The following is a 12,619-nucleotide window of genomic DNA, read 5'->3' as shown; positions in this document are numbered from 1 at the left end:
CTCCAGACCAGATGCAGTAGGGATGACCAGGGATGTTCTCTGTTTAGTGAGTCCTCCAGACCAGAGGCAGTAGGATGACCAGGGATGTTCTCTGTTTAGTGAGTCCTCCAGATCAGAGGCAGTAGGGATGACCAGAGATGTCGTCTTAATAGGTGGTGAATTGGTCATTTTCCTGTCCCGCTCAGCATTCAAAATGTAACGAGTACTTTTGGGTGTCAGGCAAAATGCATAGAGTAAAAAGTACATTATTTTCATTCGGAATGTAGTGAAGTAAAAGTAAAAGTTGTCAAAAATATAAATAGTAAAATACAGATACTCCAAAAAACGACTTAAGTAGTACTTTAAAGTCTTTTTTACTTAAGTACTTTACACCACTGGCTATAGGGTATTATTTTCTAAAGCTCAGATGACTCTGTTCTACAGAATATGCCTAGGCCTATCACACGTTGACAACGTGGTCTGTGTTAATTCCTTCAATAATCCAAAAACAAGAACAAAACTGAATAGTAGAGACCTGCACTTGCATGGGCTACAATGGATCTTTTGTAGGACTGATGTTTGAACGCATTGTATTACCACCGTGCCAATATGCGTCTGCGTGGCCCACAAGCCCGAGCGCGCTTTCATCCTCCAAATCTGGGACAGGGGAATCTTTTGTGCGCGCACAGAGTCCCGCCAGGGTCACCATGGAAACAAGCTTCATTGCGATAAAAAGGCGACACTTTCTGCTGTCAAAGCATCTGTAAATAGGCCTTGCCTCTCTTCAGAGAAATGTTCCCTAACTTGTCAAAAGAGAGGCGGGAGATACAGGTCATGGACGGAGGTTGGACTGTGTGTGTGAGAATGAGTAATATATATATAGAGAGAGAGACAAAGAGAGAGATACAGAGAGAGTCAACACTGTATATATACATAATATTACATTTGTAATGTCTTTATTATTTTGAAACTTCTGTATGTGTAATGTTTACTCTTAATTTTTATTGTTTATTTCACATTTGTATATTATCTACCTCACTTGCTTTGGCAACGTTAACATATGTTTCCCAAGCCAATAAAGCCCCTTGAATTTAATTGAGAGAGAGAGAGAGAGAGAGAGAGAGAGGTGAGACAGATGTGAGAGAGAGAGAGGTGAGAGAGAGAGGTGAGAGAGAGAGGTGAGAGAGAGGTGAGAGAGAGAGAGAGGTGAGAGAGAGAGAGGTGAGAGAGAGAGAGGTGAGAGAGGGAGATAGAGAGGGAGATAGAGAGAGGTGAGAGAGGTGAGAGGTGAGAGATGAGAGAGAGAGAGAGGAGATAGAGGTGAGAGGTGAGAGGAGATAGAGGTGAGAGAGAGAGAGAGATGGAGAGAGAGGTGAGAGAGAGATGGAGAGAGAGGTGAGAGAGGTGAGAGAGAGAGGTGAGGGTGAGAGAGGAAGAGAGAGAGAGGTGAGAGAGGAGAGAGAGAGAGGTGAGAGAGAGAGAGAGGGAGAGAGAGAGAGGTGAGAGAGAGAGAGGTGAGAGAGAGAGAGGAGAGGTGAGAGAGAGAGGTGAGAGAGAGAGAGGTGAGAGAGAAAGAGAGAGAAGATGGTGTGTGTATTGGCATCATGTGGCCTAGAGCACGAGTGTTCTTGAAGATGAAACAAGCAAGCAATAAACAAACTTTAACTCACCATCACCAACATTCCTTACAGTCCAGACCCCAGACTAATAAAGTGAGGAATACATTGTAAATTGAATTCAAGGTTATCCAGGTTGTAACCTACAGTGTTGGACTACCGTACTAGCCTACATCGACGAAGAAACAACATTGCCATCAAGTGGACATTGGACCACACACATTGTTATACCAAGCGCCAAGCCAAAGATTATCTATTGAAAAGAGACCGCTCAAACAATGGAAATAATTGAGAGGTGAGACAAGATGGGATCACTCCTAGCCAATGAGAGGGCAGATAAGCGTGTGAACAACAGGCAGAACTCCGTTTAAAGTCCTATTCTTTCTAATTGCCAACATGCCAGGTGAGTCCACTTATATCAGTGCATTCTTAACAACCTAACCATTACGGAACTTCTATTCAATCAAATAAACATCACGTAGCAATTACATTTTTGTTGTTGACCAAATTCTACACTCTCTCATTTATCCTCCATACAACTCTTCAATGAGTGGTTTTATTTTGGTGGACAGATTTCGAGCGGAGTAAATCCTCTCGCTTTGCCTCTTCCTCTCTTGACAAGCTTCGAAAACACCAGCGATTGGCTGCTTTCATGCTGCGTCATTTCCTGGAAATGACTTTCAACAGGAAGAATATTTGGCGCGGAAACGTCTGTTGTGTTGAGCTGTGTACCAAGAGAGAGATGGAGGTTGTCAATAAATAGCAATGGCTCCGGCTTCTAACACATAGAAGTGAGTCTGAATGGAAAGTTACTGTTGACAAACAAGAATGTTAGCGAGCTAAACAAGAGGGAACATGCAAATACGGCTTTGCCAGCAAGCTCATGCTGTCAGCTAACGTTACAATAGCTCTCACTAACAACAAAGAAACTATTAGCCAGTTAACGTTAGCTAGCTTTTCCAGAATTACTAGATTGAGTTACATTTACACTGAATGATCGTAATATGAATAATTACCCACAGTTAGCTGGCTAGCTACTCTGTGATGATAACATTTTAGAAAGTGGTCTGTCGCTAGCGAAATTTAGCAACGCGGGTCTGTTTACATACATTAGCGTTGCTCCTATTGTATTGGGTTACACCGAAACAGGAAGTCAGAAGTTCTATTTTAACTTTTACATTTTTTGAAGCCCTCGATTTTCATTGAGTTGTCGCCAACCATTTTCTCTAAGGCATCGCACCTGGCATTGATGAGCCTGGAAGGAGTGGCGATAACATCATTATTGGCAGTGGCATCTGGGCCCAGTTCCAAACATGCCTTTCTTGGTAGCTGGAGGTTTGCTTGGGGTTATAGGCAAAGAAGGAAAATCCTCGTCTGACACGACAAGTGTCATATACTCTGTCAGACCAGTATAGTTGTGGCAGTTGTCAATCAAAGCATTTGCCTCCTATGTAACGACATTGGAGGATGCCTGAGCATTGCTAGCTGAGTAGGTAGCCATAAGATTTCTCTTTCTGTCAGTCAGCGTGCTGACATTTTGGAAAATATCATCTTAAATCATCAATAACCTGGTATTTTTAGCAAGCAAAGTATTAGATTGTTAGTTCAAAATAAGACACTTTTCACTATCTTTCAAAAGTTGGTATGCAGAGCTCTGTCGGAAGCGGGCGTTCAAGCTGCTATCTTGGAGCCTCCCCAACTTCCCTTTCAATTTACTGTGTCAGTTGACATGACGGTTGGTCATTATGACAGGGTGAATTTGAGACAATATCTAAACAAATGTATTATTAAACAGACTTTCCAAACTTCCTCTGCTTACAACAGATCCATGTTTGGAAAGTCTCTTTTAATATACTGAACAAAAATATAAACGCAACAATTTTACTGAGTTACAGTTCATATCAGGAAATCAGTTAATTGAAATAAATAAATTAGGCCCTAATCTGGATTTCACATGACTGGGCAGGGGTGTAGGTCTGGGAGGGCATAGGCCCACCCACTTGGGATCCAGAAGCCCCATATGCTACCCACCACTGCAACCTGTACGCTCTCGTTGGCTGGCCCTCGCTTCATACTCGTCGCCAAACCCACTGGCTCCAGGTCATCTACAAGACCCTTCTAGGTACAGTCCCCCCTTATCTCAGCTCGCTGGTCACCATAGCAGCACCCACCTGTAGCACACGCTCCAGCAGGTATATCTCTCTAGTCACCCCCAAAGCCAATTCTTCCTTTGGCCGCCACTCCTTCCAGTTCTCTGCTGCCAATGACTGGAATGAACTACAAAAATCTCTGAAACTGGAAACACATATCCCCCTCACTAGCTTTAAGCACCAGCTGTCAGAGCAGCTCACAGATTACTGCACCTGTACATAGCCCATCTATAATTTAGCCTAAACAACGACCTCTCCCCCTACTGTATTTATTTATTTATTTATTTTGCTCCTTTGCCCCCATTATTTCTACTTTGCACATTCTTCCACTGCAAATCTACCATTCCAGTGTTATACTTGCTATATTGTATTTACTTTGCCACCATGACCTTTTTTTTTTGCCTTTACCTCCTGTATCTCACCTCATTTGCTCACATCGACTTATTTTTCTACTGTATTATTGACTGTATGTTTGTTTTACTCCATGTGTAACTCTGTGTTGTTGTTTGTGTCGAACTGCTTTTGCTTTCTTGGCCAGTTCGCAGTTGTAAATGAGAACTTGTTCTTAACTTGCCTACCTGGTTAAATAAAGTTGGGGGAAATGCCCCCAGCACAAGGTGAACCTGTGTATTGATCAGGCTGTTTAATCAACTTCTTGTTATGCCACACCTGTCAGGTGGATGGATTATCTTGGCAATTAGAAATGCTCACTAACAGGTATGTAAACAGATTTCTGCACAAAGTTGGAGAGTGAAGGTTTTTGTGCGTATGGAACATTTCTGGGATCTTTTATTTCAGCTGAAACACAGGACCAACACTTTACATGTTGCATTTATATTTCTGTTCAGTATAATATGTTACTTGTCTCAAATTCCCCTGTCATAATGACCAACGGATTCTAAAATGTATTTTCATTTTATTTAACTTCTGGCTTCCCACAGACTGTTCTTGTGCAACCCAATACAATAGGAAGTAACACTAGTGTATGTAAATACACCCGCGTTGCTAAAAGCAGGTAGTCACTTGCCTGCCCTGAATGTGCTTTCAGGAGATGACTGGTCTGGCAGCTCAACAGAGCCAAGGGAGAGAAGGTCAAATACGAGGTGAAAGTCGTGTGTGTGCGTGTTCGTTGTCCAAGCCCTGTTCCGACAGGTGTGTTAACAGTTTCGCCCCTTTTAATCTGTGTGTTTAGTGAACAAGTTGTGTAGTGTGTGTTATAGCCTTGTTTTGATGTTTGTGTGCTGTGTCTAGGTGGTGGATTTGACCAGTGTGTATGAAGAGGTGGACGAGGTACTCTCGGATGGTGAGAGAGGCAGGACGGTGACTGGATCGTTGATGATGGTGAGTTAGTGGAAAACACCTCCACCACCCTTTCTGCTTATCAGTCACACACACAGTCAGTCAGTCAGCCAGTCAACCAGCCAGCCAGTCAACCAGCCAGCCAGTCAACCAGCCATTCAGCCAGCCAGCCAGCCAGTCAGCCAGCCAGTCAACCAGCCAGCCAGTCAGCCAGTCAACCAGCCAGCCAGTCAGCTAGCCAGTCAGCCAGTCAACCAGCCAGCCAGCCAGTCAACCAGCCAGTCAACCAGCCAGCCAGCCAGCCAGTCAACCAGCCAGTCAGCCAGTCAACCAGCCAGTCAGCCAGCCAGCCAGCCAGTCAACCAGACTTGATCCGTGAGACACATTTGACAGAAGTACCGAAAGTTACACATTCTAGCACCAAACGTTCTACTATCGAAAAAGTATCACCGCTTCGGTATCCCGTACAACACTACCGTAGACCAGCCTTTCTTAAAGTATGGACATGTTAATGGTGGGTCGTGACGCCTCAGAGTACATTTATAATGATTTAATTAATTACTGAAATTGATTTGGCTGCGCTCTCTGCTCCGTCTGGCAGACTGTGAGAGGGAGATGCCCGTGTGCTTCATGGTTTACCAGATCTTTTTTTCTGCAGTTTTCTTGAAGATCACTCCGTGACACACACAATGCAGTGGTTCAGCAGGAGACGATGCGCTGTCTGCCGCTGACTTCCCACTCGCCATCTCTCACCGCTGTCATCAAATGGACTCATGCTAGCAACAAGTTCTGACTGAGCTCTATTGTCATGAAACGCCATACAACCGCAGAGTTTCTCTCGTTCTCGTACAAACTTATAACGAGGAGCGCCCACAATGTGTTTTGTGCGGGGGAAGTGCTTACTAATGAGTCTCTCATAACGAACAAATGAGTAAAAGGACAAGTTCTGACCAAACATCCACAGCATGATGGTAAACCCAGAGACCGGAAGGTTGCAAGTTCAAACCCTCAAGCTGACAAGGTCCAAATCTGTCGTTCTGCCCCTGAACAGGCAGTTAACCCACTGTTCCTAGGCCGTCATTGAAAATAAGAATTTGTTCTTAACTGACTTGCCTAGTTAAATAAGAGTTTAAAAAAAAAGAAAAATGCTTCAGGAAACAGCAGGAAGCAGTCTCCTGCCTGACTGAGAAAGCAGTAGATGTTCTGGTCCAGTTTGGCACCACATACCATACCTACCTACCACATACCTGAGTCAGGGTGTTCAACTCTAACGTACAGAAACAGTTTCAAGGCTGAGCATCACCTCATTGTTGTACTGTCTAAAACAGAGCCCAGAATATAGACATGCTTGTTGGTCACATGCCACAGATGTAGACCAATCTGTTTATTCCAGTTCAGAGTAAGAAATATGTATTGTATTTTAACAGCAACAGTTCCAACCTTGACTTTTGTTCAACAGTAAGATGTACAGTAGGCCTGATCATTTTTCATCTGGACTGTTACTGAGGGTTGCACCATCCAAAAGCTGGCGGGTGGTCCCGGAGTTGAGAGAGAACTTGGGTAAATACATTGGTGCATTTACGCTTGACATGTGGACTGATGATTTTTGACAAATTGGCACGGTGGGCTTTTGGTTTCTCTCCCTCTAAGAAACATAAATGGTTGTAAATAACAAACGGACTGTATTTACCACAGCAGTGTGAAGGAGTGGTAACCCCTCTTTAGAAAGTGTGTTTGTGAGTCCTTTGCTGATGTGTAGAAGAAACTGAATGAAGGAGAGTCCAGCGAGGATAGGGAGGGGAAAAAGGTGAGCTGAGCTACTTCGTTCATTTATGAAATATTCTAGTTTATTTAGGCAATTTTAATACATATGTTTAGGCTTGGCCTGTTTAGTAGGCTATTTTTGCAGCATAAAGCTATATTTGTCAGCATAAAGCTGGGTTTTCTTTAAAAATACATGTTTTGACCAAGTTAATCAGTTAAATTATTTGTAACATTGTGTTTGCAATGAAGAATTTAAACAAAATAAATGATGAATAATCGGATACGTGTTGCAAGCTTGTCATCTTTATTACATTTTTTTTTTTGTACGATTTAAAAATATAAATTTTTAGACGATACAAAACACACACATACAAAGGGAAACTACATTACAGCAGTCCAGACCCACCTGCTCACACCCTGTCACACTCGGCACGGGGCCTCAAACTACACCATTTTGTTTCTCTGTCGTCCACACGCACTTTCAACATTTGGATAATAGGCTGACGTTGGTTGAATTTTTTAGTTTTTAAGTATATGTTTTTTCAAGATGTTTGACGAAAACTATCGTATCTCACTGCACCCTTATGCCATGTCTTGAAATATGCAGACAGATGGATTAAACGTTAATTTACATTGTAATACTTCTGACAGCCACATTTCTAACCCCTCCCATAACTGTTGGACTTTAACATTCTCAGAAGGCATTTATTATTATAACCTAATGAAGAAGTCCTCTTTTCCTGCATTCATTAATTTGTCTGCTGTTTTTCAGCATTTGGTGAAAAAGAAGCCATGCCATGATTTTTTTTCTCCCCACAATGCCATGCTGTACATTGACAACTCAAATCGCTTTAAAGAGCATTCTAATATTAGACAACGAATTTACTAAAACATTCACTTCAGAAGCAGTCCATTCATCACTGGAATTCTTCAGATTGCTGTGCAGGAATAGGACTTTAACCACCATGCCTGGTCGCAGGCTAACAGCTGGCTTCTCCCTGAAACCACACCTCCATCTGAAGGTACCTGGTCGCAGGCTGGCTTCTCTCTGAAACCACACCTCCATCTGAAGGTACCTGGTCGCAGGCTGGCTTCTCTCTGAAACCACACCTCCATCTGAAGGGGAGGCTTTAACCACCATGCCTGGTCGCAGGCTAACAGCTGGCTTCTCTCTGAAACCACACCTCCATCTGAAGGGGAGGCTTTAACCACCATGCCTGGTCGCAGGCTGGCTTCTCTCTGAAACCACACCTCCATCTGAAGGGGAGGCTTTAACCACCATGCCTGGTCGCAGGCTGGCTTCTCTCTGAAACCACACCTCCATCTGAAGGGGAGGCTTTAACCACCATGCCTGGTCGCAGGCTAACAGCTGGCTTCTCTCTGAAACCACACCTCCATCTGAAGGGGAGTCTTTAACCACCATGCCTGGTCGCAGGCTAACAGCTGGCTTCTCTCTGAAACCACACCTCCATCTGAAGGGGAGGCTTTAACCACCATGCCTGGTCGCAGGCTGGCTTCTCTCTGAAACCACACCTCCATCTGAAGGTACCTGGTCGCAGGCTGGCTTCTCTCTGAAACCACACCTCCATCTGAAGGAGAGGCTTTAACCACCATGCCTGGTCGCAGGCTAACAGCTGGCTTCTCTCTGAAACCACACCTCCATCTGAAGGGGAGGCTTTAACCACCATGCCTGGTCGCAGGCTGGCTTCTCTCTGAAACCACACCTCCATCTGAAGGAGAGGCTTTAACCACCATGCCTGGTCGCAGGCTAACAGCTGGCTTCTCTCTGAAACCACACCTCCATCTGAAGGGGAGGCTTTAACCACCATGCCTGGTCGCAGGCTAGCTTCTCCTGAAACCACACCTCCATCTGAACGTACCTGGTCGCAGGCTGGCTTCTCCCTGAAACCACACCTCCATCTGAAGGTACCTGGTCGCAGGCTGGCTTCTCCTGAAACCACACCTCCATCTGAAGGTGACTCTTTATCCTTTGGAACCACACAATGACCAGGTGGACATTAGGCCTCTTCACGCAATAGATGAAATCAACAAGATCCACAAGTATTCTTTCACAATTGCTGGTCTTCTGTTATCTGCAATTTTGAGCTGCACTGTCCCACTCCGTAGTGGATAACATCCACTCTTCATTATGTAATAGGTAGTAAGCTACATGTATCCTATTTTTCGAAAATCGTCAGTCCACATGTCAAGTGTAATTGTGCCGTTGTATTTGCCCAACTTCTCTCTCAACTCCAGGACCGACAGATTTTTTGTTGTTGTTGCCCGATGCAGAACTTTAGATAGGAGAGAGACTGGCTGAAACATTCACCCCTCCATTAATTTACCAAAGGAAAGTCTAATAGCTCGACTAGGTGTGACAAATCCCCCGATTTGTGTCACAGTTTAGACTACTGATAGATGCTGTGGTCAGTCAGTTGAGTCCTATTGTAAAGTGTAGCCTAAAGGTCAAAAAAGGGCAGACTTGCAATGCATTCGATGTTTAAGTACTCTAAAGTTTTACATTGCTAACTCAATATCACAGACCAGATTTGCCCTAATGAAAAATGCATCAACTCCTGCAAATATATAAATGTATTATAGTCCACTTAAATCGTACAAAATGAGCGAATTAGAGGAGAGACTGCATGCTAAAGACAATCAGAAAGAATGTCTATAACCTGCATTGTAATATAACTTATTTTGAAGGAGGAACAGGAATGAGTGACTCACTCAGCCTCGTGCTGTTCCTGTGTCTGTTGCCTATTTGAGTGTTTGTTAAATACCCTACTGATTCTGAGATCACCGAGCGTCGAGTCACCGCAAAACGTCGGGGAAAAGCAACTTCACAAATCCCTCTGTTTCTAAACTTTGCTGTGCTCTATTAAAGGCTACTCCTTTTGTTTTTGTTTTCAGTCAAATGCATTTGTGAATTCAATCACTTTAGTCGACATGTTGCTGTTTTACTCATTGTTGAATTATTAAAGGCTCCCTTTGTTATTTAGTTTTAGAAGTAAAATACCTGACTGTGTGTTTTAAAGGCATGGATGACTTGTATGTTGTGTGACGACATGGACAAATGAATGAATGATTTATATACTGTATATTGAAGTAGGTCTTTATGTCAACAAGTAAGTTAGGCTACAACAGCCACAGTGAATAGGACTTTTAGGCCTTTTATTACATATTGTATTTATTTAACGTTTATTTAACTCGGCAAGTCAGTTAAGAACAAATTCTTATTTACAATGACGACCTAGGAACTGCCTTGTTCGGGGGCAGAACAACAGATTTTTACCTTGTCACCTTGGGGAGTCGATTTGTGAACCTTTCGGTTACTGGCCCAACTCTCTAACCACGAGGCTACCTGCCTACAGCTCCATGTCATTTCAATAGCTTAGTTTGACCACCAGAGAGCATCTTTGAGAAGCTAACATTAATGGCAACGAGGGCTGTAAAATACTATGAGGTCATGCACTCCAACATGACATACTATTGGTCAGCACCCGGCAAGCTGTGCTGCAGTATGATGCAACTTTTAGAGGAAGAACCATTATATGCCTTTGAGATCGCTGACGTCCCTACAGAGGCAGAATACTTGGAAGTCAGATACTCTAAGTACACACACACACACACACACACACACACACACACACACACACACACACACACACACACACACACACACACACACACACACACACACAAATAAAAAAATAAAAAAAAAATGTATTCCTTCTTACATCAGCTGATATCTCAAAGTGCTGTGCAGAAACCCAGCCTATAACCCCAAACAGCAAGCAAGTCAGGTGTAGAAGCACGGTGGCTAGGCTAGGAAAAACTCCCTAGAAAGTCCAAAACTTAGGAAGAAACCAAGAGCGGAACCAGGCTATGTGGTGTGGGCAGTCCTCTTCTGGCTGTGCCGGGTGGAGATTATAACATAACATGGCCAAGATGTTCAAATGTTCATAAATGAACCAGCATGATCAAATAATAATAATCACAGTAGTTGTCGAGGGTGCAGCAAGTCAGCACCTCAGGAGTAAATGTCAGTTGGCTTTTCATAGCCGATCATTGAGAGTATCTCTACCGCTCCTGCTGTCTCTAGAGAGTTGAAAACAGCAGGTCTGAGACAGGTAGCACGTCCGGTGAACAGGTCAGGGTTCCATAGCCGCAGGCAGGACAGTTGAAACTGGAGCAGCAGCACGGCCAGGTGGACTGGGGACAGCAAGGAGTCATCATGTCAGGTAGTCCTGAGGCATGGTCCTAGGGCTCAGGTCCCCTGAGAGAGAGAAAGAGAGAATTAGAGAGAGCATACTTAAATTCACACAGGACACCGGATAAGACAGGAGAAGTACTCCAGATATAACAGACTGACCCTAGCCCCCCGACACAAACTACTGCAGCATAAATACTGGAGGCTGAGACAGGAGGGGTCGGGAGACACTGTGGCCCCATCTGATGATACCACCGGACAGGGCCAACCAGGCAGGATATAACCCCACCCACTTTGCCAAAGCACAGCCCACACACCACTAGAGGGATACCTTCAACCACCAACTTACCATCCTGAGACAAGGTTGAGTATAGCCCACAAAGATCTCCGCCACGGCACAACCCAAGGGGGGGAGCCAACCCAGTCAGAGCGTGTGTGTACGTGAGCCTTTGATGTCCAGCTAGCAGGGTCCTTTGACCTTCCTGCGAGGAGGAAGTGTTCCCGGCTGGAGGTGTTGGTTCCAAACACCTGGAGGATGTCGCCCCATTCAGGTCGGAGGGCAGAGACTGCTATTCACACAAACACACACACTCCCATCGTATCCATTGTTATTGTATTTCTCCTGCAAGCTGAATAGCCGTCTCTGCCCTCCGACCAACACCTCCAGCCAGAAACACTTCATCCTCGCAGGAAGGTCAAAGGACCCTGCAAGCTGGACATCAAGAGCTCACATACACACACGCTCTGACTACATACGCTCTCTGAGACAGTCACGCAAACACGCACCTATACACAAACACACATGCTCACACCAACTCCCACGCACGCACACGCACACACACACCACTAACACACACCTTAACCCTCTCTCCTGTCCCCTGTAGAGCTGAGCAGCCAGCCAGTGAGTTGGTGGAAGCGATGGCGTTGCATAGCGACCTGGTCACCGAGGTCAAAGACCTGCCGCCTCCACCTCTCACTGTCATGTCCTTCAGCCTGAAGACAACAGAACCCTGAAAACCACAACGAGGTGTGTGTAATACTGAGTCAGACTTAGGTCTGTTACAATGACTGAGTTATGACCGCTGTAAAATTCCACATGACTTCTGAGCAGTTGTGTAAAAGTACTTAAGTAAAAATACTTTAAAGTACTACCTAAGTAGTTGTTTGGGTTATCTGTCCTTTACTATTATATTTTTTGACTACTTTTACTTCACTACATTCCTAAAGAAATTAATATACTTTTTACTCCATACATTTTTCCTGACAGCCAAAAGTACCTCGTTAAATGTTGAATGCTTAGCAGGATAGCAAAATGGTCCCTGGCTAGTCGTTAATAAAAACTAAAAACATTTGTGCCGTCTGGTTTCCTTAATATAAAGAATATGAAATTACATTTACTTTTGATACTTAAGTATATTTAAAATCAAATACTTTTAGACTTTTACTCAAGTAGTATTTTACTGGGTGACTCACTTTAGTAATTTTCTATTAAAGTATCTTTACTTTTTACTCAAGTATGACATTTGGGCAGTTTTTCCACCACGGCCTCTGAGTCACGGTAATCTCCTCTTATGCACTCCAACTCATTAATGACCGTC

At 44.0% G+C, this 12,619-nt stretch overlaps 1 long non-coding RNA gene across 3 annotated transcripts; it reads left to right on the top strand.

The window, feature by feature from the left end:
• Positions 1-2,275: 2,275 nt before the first annotated feature.
• Positions 2,276-12,206, top strand: LOC135518509 (uncharacterized). 3 transcript variants are annotated; one of them, XR_010452162.1, is made up of 4 exons: positions 2,276-2,386; positions 4,794-4,897; positions 4,997-5,086; positions 11,906-12,206. It is a non-coding gene; the product is annotated as an uncharacterized LOC135518509 (long non-coding RNA). The 3 variants fall into 3 exon arrangements; XR_010452161.1 differs by lacking the exon at positions 11,906-12,206 and adding an exon at positions 5,703-6,190; XR_010452163.1 differs by lacking the exon at positions 11,906-12,206 and adding an exon at positions 5,703-6,190 and having other exon boundaries at positions 2,276-3,717.
• The last annotated feature ends 413 nt before the right edge of the window (positions 12,207-12,619 follow it).

The sequence above is a fragment of the Oncorhynchus masou genome, chromosome 28 (assembly GCF_036934945.1).
Source record: "Oncorhynchus masou masou isolate Uvic2021 chromosome 28, UVic_Omas_1.1, whole genome shotgun sequence".
Taxonomy (NCBI): Eukaryota; Metazoa; Chordata; class Actinopteri; order Salmoniformes; family Salmonidae; genus Oncorhynchus; species Oncorhynchus masou.
The sequence above is the reverse complement of the archived record's forward strand: the minus strand, read 5'-3'. Positions and strand labels throughout refer to the sequence as shown.